The sequence below is a fragment of the Chrysemys picta genome, chromosome 1 (genome assembly GCF_011386835.1).
Source record: "Chrysemys picta bellii isolate R12L10 chromosome 1, ASM1138683v2, whole genome shotgun sequence".
In the NCBI taxonomy this organism is placed as follows: Eukaryota; Metazoa; Chordata; order Testudines; family Emydidae; genus Chrysemys; species Chrysemys picta.
In genome coordinates, this window is record NC_088791.1 from 312411317 (window position 1) to 312430422 (window position 19106).

Here is a 19106-nt window from a genome sequence, read left to right on the forward strand (position 1 = left end):
TTTGCTCAATTAATTTCATTACGGAACATGCATTACCAGTATATATTTGATCCCACTCCTACACAGTTATATATTAAATTCTTCCCCATATTAATCTTTGCTCCTTATTGTCCACATTCATTCTGGATTAAGAAAAAAAATAAAGAGAAAGTTCCACAAGTTCCGAAGTTGAGATAGAGTAAATGTGCTTAAAGAGTCTTCCATTCTGAAACTTTCCACTGGTTTGAGAGATATTCCCTATACTTAAAATGAGTACTGCCACTGGAACCAGTAATATCTCTAAAAAAGAAAATTTACATAAAACAATTGAATATATACAAAAATTAGTGCCTCTTTTAGGTCTAACTGAAGGTATACATCCAATACATGTAATACTACAATCTTCAGTTGTAGACACTTCCACCACTGTGAATTATTCAACAAAACATTTCTGATTCACTGAAGCAAAAGATGCAATTGTCCTGGAACCTGCAGATGCTAGCTTCTCAAGCTTGATTCAGAGTTGGGTTTCATCTCAACCTTCCCCTGCTTTCTTAAAGGTGCGGGGAGGGGCTACTACAGAGAATGAAGCAGAACTTCTTAGGAGCAGGAAAAAGCGCCCAGAAATGTGGCTCTCTTAATACAGCAATCACCAAACAGTGACTAAATAGCAACTTCATTCTGAGTACAATTGTGAGATGTTTTAAGCAGGAGTTTCCTATGCGCTGCAGAAAGTCTTCCTGGAAGTTAAACAATTCTAGACATGCTCCAAAGGGAGTGGAGTTATGCTGTATACCCATAACTGACAGTTCTGGTTCTGTCTCCTGAACTGAACAGTAGTAAGAGAACCATCTGTAGGAAAAGTCAAGATGGCTAAGGAAGACAAGCAATTTTCTTCTTAAATTAAGCTTTGATTTGACTGTATCTTTTGGTTTATTGCATTTGTTGGTTTATTGCTAATGACTAATCCAAAGTACATGATCTCCTCCAGGCTCTCATCTCATGCACTGTGATATAGTGGTGGTATTCAAAATATGGAAATAACCCCTTTTCTAGGAACAACTTCATCTGCAACTGCCTGCTTCCTAGAACTATCCCTATTGCAGAGTTCACTTATTATGGTGACTTTTTTCTCAGCATATCTTTCTGGGGCTGGCCCTTTAAATGTACCAGAGCCAAAGAAATCCAGTCCTAAAGATGCCATTTTAGAACTGATTGCTGCATCTTTCTCTCCTTTATCTTGTAAAAACCTGCTATTTTTTTTCCTTTCTGGTTGCTAAGGAGATGGCACATTCTCACAAGTATTGTTTTTGAAGTGTGTTCTGAAACATCCTCTTGTAATGGGTAAATCTCAGATTAAGGATCCGTGCATAATAAAATATAATACATAAACTGCATTATCAGGATAGGAGTCTGTTTTATCATCAGCATACTGTACATCTGTTCTTTATATTCCTTACCTCCTACTTTTATCTCAATTCTTTAAGAGCTCTGTTAGATTGTATCAGCTAAAGTTTTAAGAGCTGTATGTGTAGGGAAGTAGAGGATACATCTGTTTCTGTGCCCTTTAAAACTCAACAGAGACCAATAATCCCACTGGTGGTTATGTAAATCTTTATCTTAGAATTTGTTTAAATTATATTTGAGAAAACTATTTCAAGATTATTGTTAAAGTTTGTACAGTCATCTGATGTTTCATCAGCTTCAGAATTACTGAAGCCAATTCCTTCTTGGGCTAGTAGACAAGAAATTACTATTAAATATAACAGATCAGTAAATGGCGATTAAGTCCTTTTTATATCTAATTAATGCATTTGTATCTTATAACTTAAAAAATTTTAGAATAAATTGACTTGAAATCCTCAAGCTGTGCGTGTAACTAAACTATATAACCAGGTCTCCTATTCCTCTTCTATTTAGTCTGACTTTTACATCCACTTGGGTTTTGCCTTAAATTACACTGAAAGCTCCTCAGGTCATATATTGTCTTTTGCTTGCATTTGTACAACATGTGCTCGGCCCTCATAGGGGCTCTACTGCAATACAAAATAATTTAATGATAATAAAAAACGCCATATATTAATTCTTAGAGGAGCATTCTCTATGCTCTTTCCAGAATTAGACATATATGTACTCAATTCTGTACGCTATTCTCCAGGGACTGGCTCTTTTCCAATATTTCTTTTTCTTTTGTAATCCTCATCCAAATTAGCGTTTTTGTTCCTTGATTGTAATCAATCAAAATATATGATACATTCTTCACAGTTAAACAGTTTTACTATTTGAAAATTATTAAATAATTAGCTTAAAATATATAGATTCATAGATTTCAAGGCCAGAATGGACCACTGTGATCAGCCTCTTTATTGGTAAATGCAATTGGTATTAGTGGAGAAAACACGGTTTTCAATTTTTCCAAAATTTGTCATTTGTTTACCTGCTTACTCCCAATTTTAAATATTTAAATATGAAATTCAATTAAGACAAATGCAAAGTACTACACTTAGGAAGGAAAAATCAAATGCAGAAATACAAAACAGTGAATAATTGGCTAGGAAGTAATATGCAGACAAGGATCTGGAGGTTATATTGGACCACAAATTAAATACGAGTCAACAATGTGATGCAGTGGCAGAAAAGCTAATATTATTCTGAGTTGTATTAAGTGTTTTATCTAAGACACAGGAAGCAATTGCTCTGCTTACTCTACTTGGCACTGGTGAAGCCTCAGCTGGAGTACTGTAGCCAGTTTTGGGCACCACACTTTTAAGAAAGGTGTTCACAAATTGGAGAGAGTCCAGCAGACAGCAACAAAAATGATGTAAAATTTAGAAAACCTGACCTATGAGGAAAGGTAAAAAACCTGGGCATTATTAGTCTTGAGAAAAGAAGACTGCGGGGGACAGGGATGTGATAACAGTCTTCAAATATGTTAAGGCCTGTTATTAAGACGATGGTGATCAATTGTTCTCCAGGTCCACTGAAAGTAGGATAAGTAATCACCTTAGTCTGTAGCAAGGGAGATTGAGGTTAGATATTAGGAAATATGTTCTAACTTCAGGGATAGTTAATTACTGTAATAGGTTACCAAGGGAGGTTGTAGAATCCCCATCATTGGAAGTTTTAAGAAAAGGTTAGAGAAACACCTGTCAGGGATGGTCTAGGTATACTGCATAGACCAGTGTTTCTCAACGACTGGTCTGTGGACTGGAACCCAGGGCTGGCTCTAGGTTTTTTGCGGCGCCAAGCGAAAAACAACAACCAAAAAAAAAAAAAAAGAAGACCTCAGAGAGTGCAAGTGCCGCCCCTAGAATTGTGCCGCCCCAAGCATGTGCTTGGTTTGCTGCTGCCGGCACCAGTCCCTGAGATCTGCCTGACACAGTTTAGGATGCAGCAAGCCAGTCCCTGGTATCAAAAAGGTTGAGAAACACTGAACTAGTTGACGTCTTGAGGTCCCTTCCAGCCCTGTATTTCTATGATTCAACTGATGCTTAAAAAGTGTATACTTGTATTTCCACTAAAGAGCTGTTTCCAAAGCATCAGCCAATTTTCTAGACTGGTACAAGCACCTGTGAGTGCCCTCAATTTTCATTTACTGTAACGAAGCTTTCTCCATCTTGCAGACATTATATAGTTTTGGTTGAGCCTCAGACAACTAGCCCTCATCCATGACTAGAGCTATATAAAACACCAACACAGTGAAATAAATGAATATATAGATTTGAATGTTATTAGCATATTGAAAACATCATGACTTATACTTCTTCACAGACCTCCTACTGGTCCCACATTAAACATGAGGTGTAACAAGTCAACCCAAATAAGAGGATGACTGATTTCCCAGGAGACGGAGAGATCTTTCAGAACTGACTCTCTCTGGGTAGTTTTTCAGTGAACACTAAAATAGGTGCATTTAATTAAGTATATGTGTGTTTCATATCTCTCAAAGTTAGAGTGTGATTGCCTATACTATTCTGAGAATAGTTTGGAAACTCAAACACAATGAAGCTTCCTAAGGCAAAACTTTATCCTTTGAAAAGAAATAAGAGATGGAAATTAATGTTTTGGCATAGCTTTCCTTTTACTTAATTATCAAACTTCCATCTTCAACCAAAAATTCTATCCCTTGCAAAACACACACAAGTACATCTTCTCATGATCCTGAAATAAAGTTATGATAAATATGGCATTCACAAATTATTTCTAAAAACGTGACTGTAGGACAATGCAGATGATAAAGCCAGGTTTGTAAAGAAGAAAGCTCTTATTCAAACACGTTTATCTGCATAGATGGGAAAAATAGGTAAAGCAAAGTAAAATGCCTTTTTGGTAAAAGTTCTCACTTTTTCAAGTCTGCCCCAGTCTGACAGCTCCTCTTCAAAATGGAAGACTTCAGTAGGATTGTTCAGTTGTACGCTTTATTTGATACAATTTGTTTTCTTTGGGTATATCTACACAGCTGATGTTAAAGTGCTGCCGAGCCACGACTCCAGTGCCGCGAGGGGAATAGCTACTAGCGCTGGGAGCACAGCTACCAGAGCTGTAGCACTATCTACACTGCCACTTTACAGTGCTGAAACTTGCATCGCTCAAGGCGATGTTTTTTCACACCCCTGAGCGAAGAAAGTTTCAGCACTGTAAGTGGCAGTGCAGACAAGCCCTTAGTTTTTCCTTTATTTCCTATTTGATGAGACCAAGACTAGCTTCAAGAATCTCACTTACTCTGTCATAAGTTCATTGCTGGACATGGACAAGTCAGGGTTAGACTTGCATCTACTTTTCCCTTCCCAGCCTATAGTATTGTTTGTTTGTGTTTGACACTAGGTATCTAGCACAGACAGATGAAGAGTACCAGTTGCATTCACGTAGTTGCCAGGAATACATTGTAACTATGTCTGCACTTCAGTTTAGAAAGTGAATGCGTATAGCCATAGCACAAATACATCAAGCACTCCTAATCTAATGTTTGACTGCTGCACCAAAATGTAGGGGAGGTTATTTATAATTTATTTGAACTCAATATTTTAAAATATAGTTATATCTATGTATATTTAATTTTCTATTATGCCAAATTACACAGATAATTCATTGTTTTCCCTTAAAAGTTTACACAAAGGTGATAATTCTCCTGGCCTTTAACACTCTTTACTTGTCCATTATAGAACCCTTTCAACTTCATCTTTAACAATCCACAACTTGTTTTTCCATGAGTAAATATTTAAACCAAATTTCTGTTTTAAAATGTCTGCAAAAAGACAGAAGATAAAAGCAAGAACTTAGATTTATAGCTAACTAGGTAATAATCAACTGCTCCCCATACACAGAGATCCTCATCAATGGCTCAGACTTACTATGAACCTTTAGCCCAGGAAGTTCATGCCCTTATGGTAGTGTTCATAAGCAAATAAAAACTTGCCAAAGCACCTCACAAGACAGTTAATTTATTGGAGCAAGACATTCAAACTTTTCCTTTTCCTATATAATAGCTCAACGGAGTTAGCTGCACAAATATTTGTCATTCTATTTCACACTGAAAGAAGAAAGGGATTAAGGAGTGATAGAGCATTAGACATCTAAAAGCCAAACAGTACTTAGGATTGGGGGAAAAGTGTATTTTCATCTTTTGTCATTTACGTTTCTCAACACCACTGTGTTTTCTAGTTAAGACTCAAAAGAGAGACTTTCCCCCCCTTTAATGTTACATGGACCCTACAAGACATCAGTTTATTCACTTTTTCTTTGAGAATTCCCTATCAGTCCCTTATATAGAAAACCTTCTGGGCTGCTTTGAGGACTGGAGTCAAGACTTTCCTAAAACAAGAAAGCTCATGTCAGAGATCGGTGAAGATCAGACTACTCAACCCCTTAGTTCACATATCATACCAGAAATATTGCACTAAGTGAAGAATTTCCATTAAATAATTGACCATTTTATATTACACATATATAGACAAAGTTAAAATTAAAATGCGCTAAAAAATTGTCCTAAGAATTGTGCACTGATATAGACTTAGTCCTTATTTCAAATCATGCTTAGTAACTATGGATTTTTAAAAAAAACTTTTCTTTGATTTTTACAAGGAAAAAAATACATGGTATCTGCATAAGCATTCTGTTCTCATTATAATACCATTAAACATGATTGATTGTGTATCTACACTAAATTTCGCTAGAATTTCCCAAGTTGCTGCCACCAGCTCAGTTCCAACAGTGGTAAAAGCAATAATGCACTCAACGCATAGTCAACTTGTGGAACTCACTGATGGGATAATGTGAAGGCCAAAAGTATAACTGGGTTCAAAAATAATTAGCTCAGTTCATGGAGAATAGGTCCATCAATGACTTTTAGCATGACCACTGTCAAATAACATGATACTCGGCTTACATGGACCATGGGCCTGACCCAGGATGACCATGCTTATGTTCTTAAAAGTGCTACTGTAGAAAAGAATGAATCAAGGTCTGGAAAATCTTGATTTGGTGAGACACTTAAGAATCTCATTCTACATAGTTTATCCAGTAGAACACTGAAATGACTATCACAGTTTATAAGCACATATATAGGGAGATTTCTGATAGCAGATGGCTCTTTAACAGATAGTGACAACAAATTCCAGTTCCTGGAAGGTGAAGCTTGACAAATTCAGCTAGATGAATAATAATAATACCTAATTCTCATTGTGCTTTTCATCAACAGATATATATGGCATCTTACCTCCAAAGCTAATATTACTCCTGTAAGCACAAATTCCTACAAAATCCGTAGAGTCTGTATATCGGATCTCAAGACCCTTCAAGAATTTTTCTTGCAGATCTAAGGACATCTGAGTTTGGAGACCATGGCCCTATAGGCCTCCAAACCCTTCCTACTCAGGTACATAAATCAAGAACTTCTTGGATATCTTTTCAATTTTCATGGCTGTTTCATGGGAGGAATGATATAACCCTATATTTCAATCATTGTAGACTGCAGAACAGAAGGAATCTAGACTTCAGGAGTGAAACACAAAATTCAGCCTTCATGTATGTAACTGATTTAAACATACTTTTATTGGTGCATTTTGAGTTCCCAAAGGAACGTTGGACACTTATTTGCTATATAAGAGATGATCAAGAAATTAATATTTTTATATGTGATAAGGAAAGGAAAAGTGTTTTCTTTTCCCGATTAATTATGTAAAATTTTATTTCAGAAAGGTGCACCAAAATGTGGGGACTCTATCCACTTCATTCACATGCTGAAATGTGACACTGAATTTGTGAACATTTAATTGAGAATAGTTACAATATAACAAAAACTTTTTCCTTTCTTCATGTTTTCCCCATTTCTGCACCTGACTCCATTTAAGGAATTATGTGCTATGAAGAATGTGAGATTCTTATGGGGTATCAATTATATTTATTTCCAAATATTGGCTTTTTTTAAAGCAAATTGTAAAATGCAATTTCACTGTGAATTTAAGATAAAAAATGGTAACATACAAACAGATGACCTGAAATACCATTTTAAATGCAATTTGAGCTAATATTAGACTTCTGTGTATATTTTACAGAAAATTAAGAAACTTGACATAAGTGGAGCTGAAATCTTACCTAGAGAGCATATGTGAATCATAGAACTGTCTGACTGGAAGGAACCTTGAGAGGTCTTCTAGTCCAATCCCTTGCACTCAAGGCAAGACTAAGTATTATCTAGACCAGGGGTTGGCAACCTTTGTTGCTCTGCTCTGGAGAATGGAAGAATTACTTCTTGTGTCTTGCTTACAACACTCCTGCTAATACATCCCAGAACAATGTTTGCTTTTTTTTTGCAACTGTGTTACACTGTTGACACATATTTAGCTTGTGATCCACTATGATCCCCCAGATCCCTTTCCACAATACTCCTTCCTACGCAGTCATTTCCCATTTTGTATGTGTGCAACTGATTGTTCCTTGTCCTTATTGAATTTCATCCTATTTACTTCAGACTATTTCTCCAGTTTGTCCAGATCATTCTGAATTTTAATCCTATCCTCCAAAGCACTTGCAACCCTTCCCAGCTTGGTATCATCCACAAACTTTTAAAGTGTATTCTCTACGCCATTATCTAAATCACTGATGGAGATATTGAACAGAACCGGACTCAGAACTGATCTCTGCAGGACCCAACTTGATATGCCCTTCCAGTTTGACAGTGAACCACTGATAAATACTCTCTGGGAACAATTTTCCAACCAGGTGTTCACCCACCTTATAGTAGCTCCATCTGAGTTGTATTTCCCTAGTTTGTTCATGAGAATGTCATGTGAGACAGTATCAAAAGCCTTACTAAAGTCAAGATACATCACATTTACTGCTTCCTCCTATCCATAAGGTTTGTTACCCTGTCAAAGAAAGCTATTAGATTGGTTTGACATGATTTATTCTTGACAAATCCATGCTTACTGTTACGTATCACTTTATCATCTTCTAGGTGTTTGCAAACTGATTGCTTTATTATTTACTGTGCTATCTTTCTGGGTATAGAAGTTGAGCTGACTAGTCTGTAATTCCCCAGGTTGTCCTTATTCCCCTTTTTATAGACTGGCATAATATATTTGCCCATTTCTAGTCCTCTGGAATCTCACCCGTATTCCATGAGTTTTCAAAGATAATCACTAATGGTTCAGATATCTCCTCAGTTAGCTCCATGAGTATTCTAGAATGTATTTCATCAGGTCCTGGAGACTTAAAGACATCTAACTTGTCTAAGTAATTTTTAACTTGTTCTTTCCCTATTTTATTCTCTGATCCAACCTCATTTTCACCGGCATTCATTAAGTTAGATGTCCAGTTGTTACTAAACTTTTTGAAGAAAATTGAAACAAAAGAGTCATCTAGCACTTCTGCCATATCCACATTTTCTGTTATTGTTTTTCTCCCCTCATTGAGTAATGGGCCTACCCTGTCCTTGGTATTCCTCTTGCTTCTAATGTATTTGTAGAATGTTTTCTTGTTACCCTTTATGTTTCCTGCTTGTTTAATCTCGTTTTGTGCCTTGGCCTCTCTAATTTTGTCCCTACATACTTGTGTTATTTGTTTATATTCATCCTTTGTAATTTGACCTAGTTTTCACTATGCAGTGGGATAGTTTGCTCCTGTGCCCTTAATAATGTCTTTTTGAAAAACTGCCCAGCTCTCTTGAACCGTTTTTCCCCTTAGACTTGCTTCCCATGGGATCTTACCTATCAACTCCCTGAGTTTGTTAAAGTCTGCCTTCTTGAAATCCATTATCTTTATTGTGCTGTTTTCCCTCCTACCATTCCTTAGAATCATGTACGCTATCATTTCATGATCACTTTCACCCAAGCTGCCTTCCACTTTGAAATTCTCAACCAGTTCCTCTCTATTTGTCAAAATCAAATCTAGAACAGCCTCTTCCCTAGTAGCTTTCTCCTCTTTCTGAAATAAAAAATTGTCTCGGATACATTCCAAGAACTAGTTGGATAATCTGTGCCCTGCTGTATTATTTTCCCAATAGATGTCAGGGTAGTTGAAGTCTGCCATCACCATCAAGTCCTGTGCTTTGGATGATTTGTTAATTGTTTATAAAAAGCCTCATCCACCTCTTCCTCCTAGTTAGGTGGTCTGTAGTAGATCCCTACCATGACATCACTCTTGGTTTTTATCTGGTTTTTACTTAGAAGGTCCTTTCTAAGCTACTTCTGGTAACTGCAGTGACATACTATAATAACACATTCTTTTCAAAGGTGTTTAGTTAGTGCAAATAAAGGATTTTTAATAGGTTTAGTCAAGAGCTATTTATGCTTCAATTGCAAATTCTCATAACTTGCCACAGGAAACATGAGAAACAAGTAACTGCACTGGTTCCTCATGTTATTTTGTTGAAGACCATCAGCCTTGAGTTGATGGAATAAAAAAATCTCTTGTTAAGATTTCGGCTCACTCCTGCAGGTGTGCCAAAGAAAGCACTCTTCTCTGCAATATGGTTTTCTGCCCAGTATGAGTCTACCTAATTTGTCTACCTTAGGCTCCATCAATAGACTCAAACCCTATTCTCTAATGAAAGGCTAAAGTTGTGTAAACTAAACAATTCAGAGTTGTTTCAAAAAGGACCGATCTTCATTCTTTCACCATCTGTGAGAATCAACATTTGCAGAAGTTTGTGAACATTCACAAATTAAGCTATTATATTTACTTTATTCATCTTTCAACTAAAAGGGCTTGATTTTGAAGGGAAATACTTGCCTATTTTGTGGCCCTAAACAAACAGTGGGAAAAATGTATATGAATGGCTAGCTGCAGTCTGAGCTCAAGGAAGACAGAGCTATCCATTTCTCTCACCTGCCTCAGAGTTCTTCAGGAAGCAGAATTATTGTTTCAGTATCCTACTTTCTTACAGGAACGGACTAGGTGGGAAGATAGGAAAGATTGCACAACATGCTGCAGTTAGGGTTACTCAGCTGGGAAGTTGGGATGTTAATACTGTTGCAGACTTCATTTAAGAAGGCTGTTATGTTTTTCTTTTGTATCGCAAGAGTACATTACAAAAATAGTTGAGGGGTCAGTTTTAATTCTGGCCTTTATTTCCTTGAGGTAAGACATTTACCTACCAACTTGTTTATTCGGAACCAAATTATACCTTGAAATATCCTGTGCAACCCTCTTGTTCAAGGTTGTTACTCCAGGTAAGTCAGAGCAGAATTTATTCCTTGGTGTCAAAACTGTATATATACTTATCAAATGCTCAACACTACAAAACTAGCTGAAAAAGGTCCAATTTCCCTTCTAGACATACATCATAATTGGAGGGGAATTATTACAACTTTAATAACTTGCTTAATTTATTCTTTCTATTGTAGAAATATGACTTAATAGTTTCAAATTTTGTAATCTTGAATAAAAATTGAATTATTCTGACTCAGAGTCATGTAATATACTGCTCTGAATCCATTGCAGAAATCCAGGAGAAGTCAGATTTTAAAGGTTTCAGAGTAGCACCTGACCAGCATCCTATACAGCAAACAGGGAAAGATTAAGAATGAGCTCTCAAAACTGGATACTCTCATAAAAAACCAACCTTCCACACAAACTTCCTCATGGATAGACTTTACAAAAACTAGACAAGCCATTTACAAGACAAACTTTGCCTCTCTACAAAGGAAAAAGGACACTAAACTATCTAAACTGCTACATGCCACAAGGAGCCACAACAGTAGTTCCCTTAACCCACCCAGCAATATTGTTAATCTTTCCAGCTATACTCTTAGCCCAGCAGAAGAGTCTATCCTATCTCGGGGCCTCTCCTTTTGTCCCTCCAGACCCACGAACATGATACAGTTCTGCGGTGACCTAGAATCCTACTTTCGACGTCTCCGACTCAAAGAATATTTCCAACATACCTCTGAACAGCATACTAACCCACAGAATCCCTCCTACCAGCACTACAAAAAAAAGATTCTGCGTGGACTCCTCTGGACGGTCGAAACAACAGACTGGATTTCTACATAGATTGCTTCCGTCAACGTGCAAGGGCTGAAATTGTGGAAAAGCAACATCACTTGCCCCATAACCTCAGCCATGCTGAACACAACGCCATCTACAGCCTCAGAAACAATCCTGACATCATAATCAAAAAGGCTGACAAAGGAGGTGCTGTTGTCATCATGAATAAATTGGAATATGACCAAGAGGCTGCTAGACAGCTCTCTAACACCACATTCTACAGACCATTATCCTCTGATCCCACTGAGGATTACCTAAAGAAACTACACCATCTGCTAAAAAAACTCCCTGACAAAGCACAGGAACAAATCTGTACAGACACAAGCCTAGAACCCCGACCAGGGGTATTCTATTTGCTACCCAAGATCCATAAACCTGGAAATCCTGGACGCCCCATCATCTCAGGCATTGGCACCCTAACATCAGGCTTGTCTGGTTATGTGGACTCTCTCCTCAGACCCTATGCTACCAGCACTCCCATCTATCTTCGAGACACCACTGACTTCCTGAGGAAACTACAATCCATCGGTGATCTTCCAGAAAACACCATCCTGGCAACTATGGACGTAGAAGCCCTTTACACCAATATTCCACACAAAGATGGATTACAAGCTATCAGGAACAGTATCCCCGATAATGTCACAGCTAACCTGGTGGCTGAACTTTGTGACTTTGTCCTCACCCACAACTATTTCACATTTGGGGACAATATATACCTTCAAGTCAGCGGCACTGCTATGGGTACCCGCATGGCCCCACAGTATGCCAACATTTTTATGGCTGACTTAGAACAACGCTTCCTTAGCTCTCGTCCCCTAACGCCCCTACTCTACTTGCGCTACATTGATGACATCTTCATCATCTGGACCCATGGAAAAGAAGCCCTTGAGGAATTCCACCATGATTTCAATAATTTCCATCCCACCATCAACCTCAGCCTAGATCAATCCACACAAGCGGTCCATTTCCTGGACACTGCTGTGCTAATAAGCGATGGTCACATAAATACCACCCTATACCGGAAACCTACTGACCGCGACACTTACCTACATGCCTCCAGCTTCCATCCAGGACACACCACACGATCCATTGTCTACAGCCAAGCTCTAAGATATAACCGCATTTGCTCCAATCCCTCAGATAGAGACAAGCACCTACAAGATCTCTATCAAACATTCTTAAAACTACAATACCCACCTGCTGAAGTGAAAAAACAGATTGACAGATCCAGAAGAGTACCCAGAAGCCACCTCCTACAAGACAGGCCCAACAAGGAAAATAACAGAACACCACTAGCTGTCACCTTCAGCCCCCAACTAAAACCTCTCCAGCGCATTATCAGAGATCTACAACCTATCCTGAAAGATGATCCTTTACTCTCACAGATCTTGGGAGACAGACCTGTCCTCGCTTACAGACAACCCCCCAACCTAAAGCAAATACTCACCAGCAACCACACATCACTGAACAAAACCACTGACCCAGGAACCTATCCTTGTAACAAACCCCGATGCCAACTCTGTCCACATATCTATTCAAGTGACATCATCATAGGACCTAATCACATCAGCCATACCATCAGGGGCTCGTTCACCTGCACATCTACCAATGTGATATATGCCATCATGTGCCAGCAATGCCCCTCTGCCATGTACGTTGGCCAAACCGGACAGTCTCTACGCAAAAGAATTAATGGACACAAATCTGACATCAGGAATCATAATATTCAAAAAACAGTGGGAGAACACTTTAACCTGTCTGGCCATTCAATGACAGACCTACGGGTGGCTATCTTACAACAGAAAAACTTCAAAAACAGACTCCAACGAGAGACTGCTGAGCTGGAATTGATATGCAAACTAGATACAATCAACTCCGGTTTGAATAAGGACTGGGAATGGCTGAGCCATTACAAACATTGAATCTATCTCCCCTTGTAAGTATTCTCACACTTCTTATCAAACTGTCTGTACTGGGCTAGCTTGATTATCACTTCAAAAAAATTTTTTTCTCTTACTTAATTGGCCTCTCAGAGTTTTAAGACAACTCCCACCTGTTCATGCTCTCTGTATATATATCTCCTCAATACATGTTCCACTCTATATGCATCCGAAGAAGTGGGCAGTAGCCCACGAAAGCTTATGCTCTAATAAATTTGTTAGTCTCTAAGGTGCCACAAGTACTCCTGTTCTTTTTTCAGATTTTAAAAACGTTTGCCTTCAAAGATACTGCCTGAATATCTGGTTTAGTCAGGAGAAATGACTTAGAATGACATATTTTCCAACAGAAGTCACTAAAAATTGAGTGGCAACATAATTCATTTGGAAAATGTTCACAAAGCGATCAATTTATATCTGACCTCTCTGTCCTCATCCTCAAAGGAAAAGTGCACAATAGCTTCAAGAGATGAGCTTGGAAGCTTAAATTCGTAACTTTTGCTAGACAATAAAAATCACAGACTGAAACTCTATATTTATGGCTTATTACAACAATCTATAACCCACGAAACCCCCTCCACCCCCAGCTATTTTTTTCCTGCTTTCCTCCCATGAGTGGAGAGGTGTTAACTGTACACTTCACCTTGAATGGTACTTTGAAATATGAGTTAACTACATATGCTAAACAATCTGTTCCCACCTGTATTAGCTGTGACATTCTGAGTGCATTTCCCAGACCTCAAGAAGAGCTCTGTGTAAACTCAAAAGCTTGTCTCTCTCACCAGTATCATTTGGTCCAATAGAAAATATTACCTCATTCACCTTGTCACCTGTCACACAATAAACTTGATTCAGCATTTCACTTTTTTATAAGGCTAGGTCTACACTATGGACCTTACAGTGGCACAGGTGTACCGCTGCAGCTGCGCTGATGTAAGGTCTTCCATGTATCCACTCTATGCCCATGGGAGAGAGCTCTCCCACTGGCATAGTTAAACCACCCCCAATGAGCGGTGATAGCTATGTTGGCGGGAGAGCGTATCCCACTGACATAGCACTGTCCACAACAGTGCTTTTGTCGGTGAAACTTGTGTTGGTCAGGGATGTGTTTTTCCACACCCCCGACTGACAAAAGTTTTGCCGACAAAAGTGATAGTGTAGACAAAGCTTAAGACTTAAGCTAAGATAAAAATTATCTTGAAGTCAATATTTTTTCTTTGGGTACAAATCTACATACTTTTTAGTTTTTGAATTAGACAATGGAAGTATGAAGAATGTTTATAAGAAATCTGGCAAGTTTTATTTTTCTGGTAATGGTGTAAAGAAGAGGATATCGAAGAACTTCAGACACTTGTCAATTTGTTTTGCAAACACAGTAGTTACGTTTCTTATTCAGTTTTGAAAGATTTTTTGATTATTTATTTAAATACAAAGGACAAGAGAAGGTTACTCACCCTGTGCAGTAACTGAGGTTCTTTGAGATGTGTGCCCCTGTGGGAGTTCCACTTCAGGTGTTGGTGCATCCCTGCGCCTTTGATCAGAGAATTTCAGCAGCAGTGAGTGTCTGGGTCATGCACGTGTGGCCCCTGTCTCGTGGTGCCACGGGTGCCTCATCTAGCGCACATGTGACCTGATATCTTTAGTTCCTTCTCTACCGTAGAGTCCAGGATTGAACTCCAAAGTAGATGGGGAGGAGGAGGGGTAGTGGAGCATCCACAGGGACACACATCGTGAAGAACCTCAGTTATTGCATAGGGTGAGTAACCGTCTCTTCTTCGAGTGATGTCCTCTGGATACTCCACTTCAGATGACTGTAGAGCAGTGACCCACTTGGGACGGAAGGAGCTTCTGAGTTGTATGAGTGAGTGAAGATAACACTGTTAGTCCTAGCAGTGCATCTGAGCCTAAGCTCTGGACAATTGCATAGTATTTTGTGAACATATGTTCAGAGGCCTAGATAGCAGCTCTACATATGTCTATGCGTGGAACATTGTTCAGAAAGGCTACTGAAGTTGCTATCAATCTGGTAGAATGAGTTCTGATCCCAGATAGGGGTTGCAGGTTCTTTTGCCAGTAACAGAGATGAATGCACCCTGAGATTCATTTTGATAGTCTTTGTGTGGAGATTGCGGATCCTTTAGAATGTTCTGTAGTAGAAATGAAAAGTCTTGGGGATTTTCTGAAAGGCTTAGTTCTGTCAAGGTAGAATGCTAGTGCATGTCTGATGCCCAGAGTATGTATTTTGGAGTTCTGTGCACTCCTGTGTGGTTTGGGAAAGAATGTTGGGAGATGGATTGGCTGATTTATGTGGAAGAATGAAGATATTTTAGGTATACATTTGGGATGTGGCCTTAGGGTGACCTTGTCCTTGGAAAAAAAAATGGTATAAGGTGGGTGGGCCATGAGAGCCCCTAGCTCACCCACATGGCAGGCTAATGCAATAGCTACTAAAAATGCCACCTTCATTGAGAGGTGTGTTAGAGAGCATGTCGCTAAGGCTTCAAACGGGGGCCTGGTGATGCACTGTAACACAAGGTTTAGGTCCCATGGTGGCGTGGGTGCACATATTTCGGGGTAAATATTCTGAATGCCCATAAGGAAGCTTTTGGTAATTGGGTGCACAAACAGCGATGTCCCGTCGATCTTATGGTGGAAGGCGGAAATAGCCGCTAAATATACTTTGATCTAATGAATGGATAGTCTATACTGTTTCAGCTCCAGGATCTAATCCAGTATCAATGGCAAAGGTGTGGAAACTGGGGCTTGGTCTACACTACCCCCCTAATTCGAACTAAGGTACGCAACTTCAGCTACGTGAATAACGTAGCTGAAGTCGAAGTACCTTAGTTCGAACTTACCTTGGTCCACACTCGGCAGGCAGGCTTCCCCGTCGACTCCGCGGTACTCCTCTCGCCGAGCTGGAGTACCGCAGTCGACGGCAAGCACTTCCGGGTTCGACTTATCGCGTCCAGACTAGACGCGATAAGTCGAACCCAGAACTTCGATTTCCAGCCGTCGAACTAGCTGGTAAGTGTAGCCAAGGCCTGGAAGAGTTCGTTTGTCTTGGCACCATCTGGAGAACTTCTTCCATTTCTAAAGGTAAGTATTGCGCGTGCTTGATCTTCTACTGTTTAGTAACACGTGTTTAACCTGCTCTGAACCAGCTAGTTCATCATGATGGAACCATGTAGGAGCCACGCCTTCAGGTGAAGACTCTCCAGATTTAGATGGCGTACCTGTCCAGAGTTCTGTGATAAAAGGTCCCGCTGGAGTGGGAGAATGCGTGTTGCACATACTGCCATCCGCATCGGGTAAGAGTACCGAGTCTGTCTGGGCCATGTTGGGGCTATCAGTATGACTTTTGCTTTGTCAAACCTATTTTGTGTATCATTCTTGATAACAGTGGTATCCAGGGGAATGCATATAGAAGTGGTGCTTCCCATTTTGGTTTGTCTTCTCTTGGTTGCAGGCATGTAAATTCCCAGAATACAGAGGGTTGCGTGGGAGTCTTTCATCGCAAGAAGGACTTCATCTGTCTTTGCAGGAACAGTTTCTGTTCATCAAACAGGAGATCCTCCACAGTGGAATGTATCTCCCTAGGACAGCCCAAAGAATGGAGCCTGGATGCCCGGAACATGACCACCACAGTAGCCGTGGATCTTGCCACTGTGTCTTCCATGTCTAAGGATGCCTGTAATGGAGTTCTGGTCACAAGCTGTCCTTCGGATATAAGAGATTTTAAATGGTCTGTTTTGTCCTCCGGGATATTGTTAATAAAGTCCATAAATTGTGAGTAGTTGCTGTGCTCATATTTTGCTATTAGGGCCATGTAGTTGGCAACCCAAAATTGCAGAGTTGCTGAGGAACAGACCTTGTGGCTGAAAAGGTCTAGGCATTTCCACTCTTTGCCATTAGGCATGGACCTGTATTGTTGCTATCTATCGTGGTGGTTGATGGCATCAACTATAAGAGAATTTAGTGCAGGGTGGGAAAATAGGAAATCCATACCTTTTGAGGGTACATAATATTTTTTGTCATCCCTCTTACAGGTAGGTAGTATGATGGCCAGAGTCTGCCAAACTGTTTTGGCTGTTTCCATTAGTGCATCATTGATTGGGAGCGCTATTTTGGATATCCTACAAATCTCGACTTCCAACAACTTATATTGTGCCTCCGAGACTTGCTCAAGAGGGATCTCTAGACTGTCCACCACCCATTTGAAGAGCTCTTCAAACTGTTTAAAATTGTCGGTGGCTTAGGTGGGGAGGCATGATGGCCTCATCTGGGGACGAGGATAAGTTATGGGTAGCAAATATATAGTGTCTTGTTCTAGAGCCTCCTCCCATTCCTCAGTTGCGTTTTCAGTGGGTTCTGACTGAGCAGGCACTGATGATGGTGGTGGGAATATAATCCCCTCCCTATAGGGGCTCAGGGGCTGCTGTGATGCCTTCTATAAGTGGCCCATGGGTCCTAGTAAGGCCAGTTGGGAACAGCATAGGTGGGCCCATCCATGGGTGGCTATATCATGGGTGCATGTCTTATCCATAATAAGGCCTACATTTTAGAGGTCCAGGTGTTGGCATTGGTCGAGCAGGGGAAGAGTGTCTTGAAGAGAAAACACCTTCTTCCACATCCTCCTCCTCCTCACTGGACAGAGGAGAGGCTAGCAGTGAATCAGATATTTCTCATACTGCGTGCACTGGAGAGCCGTCAGTGCCAAAGAGTGGTGATTCCAGTATCAACAGGACTAAAAGGTCTTTATGATAAAGAAAGTGTTGCAATGCTGGTCGTTTCATTGCTGATGTATTTGGCACTGTAGGACTCGGTGCGGATGGTAAAGTTGTCATTGCTGATTGAGTCATTGCAGATGTGGTCATCAGTGTCACTGTAGCTAGCAAAATAGGCGGTAGTGGCATCGCCTGTGGTGAAGGTCTGAGTGCTGCTTCCTTAAGCAGTGTCGACAGTGCTGTGGTGGAGGAGGTAGGCTTGCTCTTGCCTCTCGACTCCAAGTCAGTGTGCCTGAGATTGGCAGAGGCCATGGTGTGGGCAGTGCTGAAGGATCCCAGTGTCTCATAGGTACTCAGTTGTGGTGTGGTCAGTACCGAGGAAAGAGACCGAGCCGGAGACTATTTATTTTTGGAAGGCTCTCTCTGAGGAGAAGTTGCTGCTCTTTTCCTCGTTGACTTTTTAGAAGAATAAGCCTTCCTCTGTGAAGAGGGTGAGGTCTCCAGGGACCTTTAGAAGGGGTTTTCTGGCCAGAGTCTGAAGCCGGATGCAGGGACTCTTCCATGAGAATGAATTTGAGATGTAAGTCTCTGTCCCTTCTAGCGCAAGAATTTAGGCACATTTCTGAGGGATGTACAACTCACCAAAACAGCGGACAGGCCGTCCGACACTGGCATGGTGTTCTGGCATGAAAGGCAGTGCTTGAATCCTGGTGAGCCAGGCATAGCTTGAATAACTGTGGTTCACCCGTAAGGGTGAGTCCTAACTAATCTAAGGAAAAAGTTTGTTTTTGGTTTTTTTAGTTTTATTTAAGGGCTAGAGTAACAGGGAAGAGAGGGTAAGTACCTAACTATTAAACTAAAACTACTTTAGATAAACTAGTTCAACACTAAACGAGCTAACTGTAACACTGCTGGGAACTCAGTCTCAGGCTGAGGACAGTTGAGAAGGAACAGAAGGGGTCACACTGCGCGTGCT

The 19106-nt window shown here is 40.1% G+C and overlaps 1 protein-coding gene across 14 annotated transcripts in view; it reads right to left on the reverse strand.

The window, feature by feature from the left end:
* Positions 1-19106, reverse strand: part of TNFRSF19 (TNF receptor superfamily member 19) — a 119447-nt gene that overhangs the window by 37777 nt on the left and 62564 nt on the right. The window lies entirely within an intron of this gene.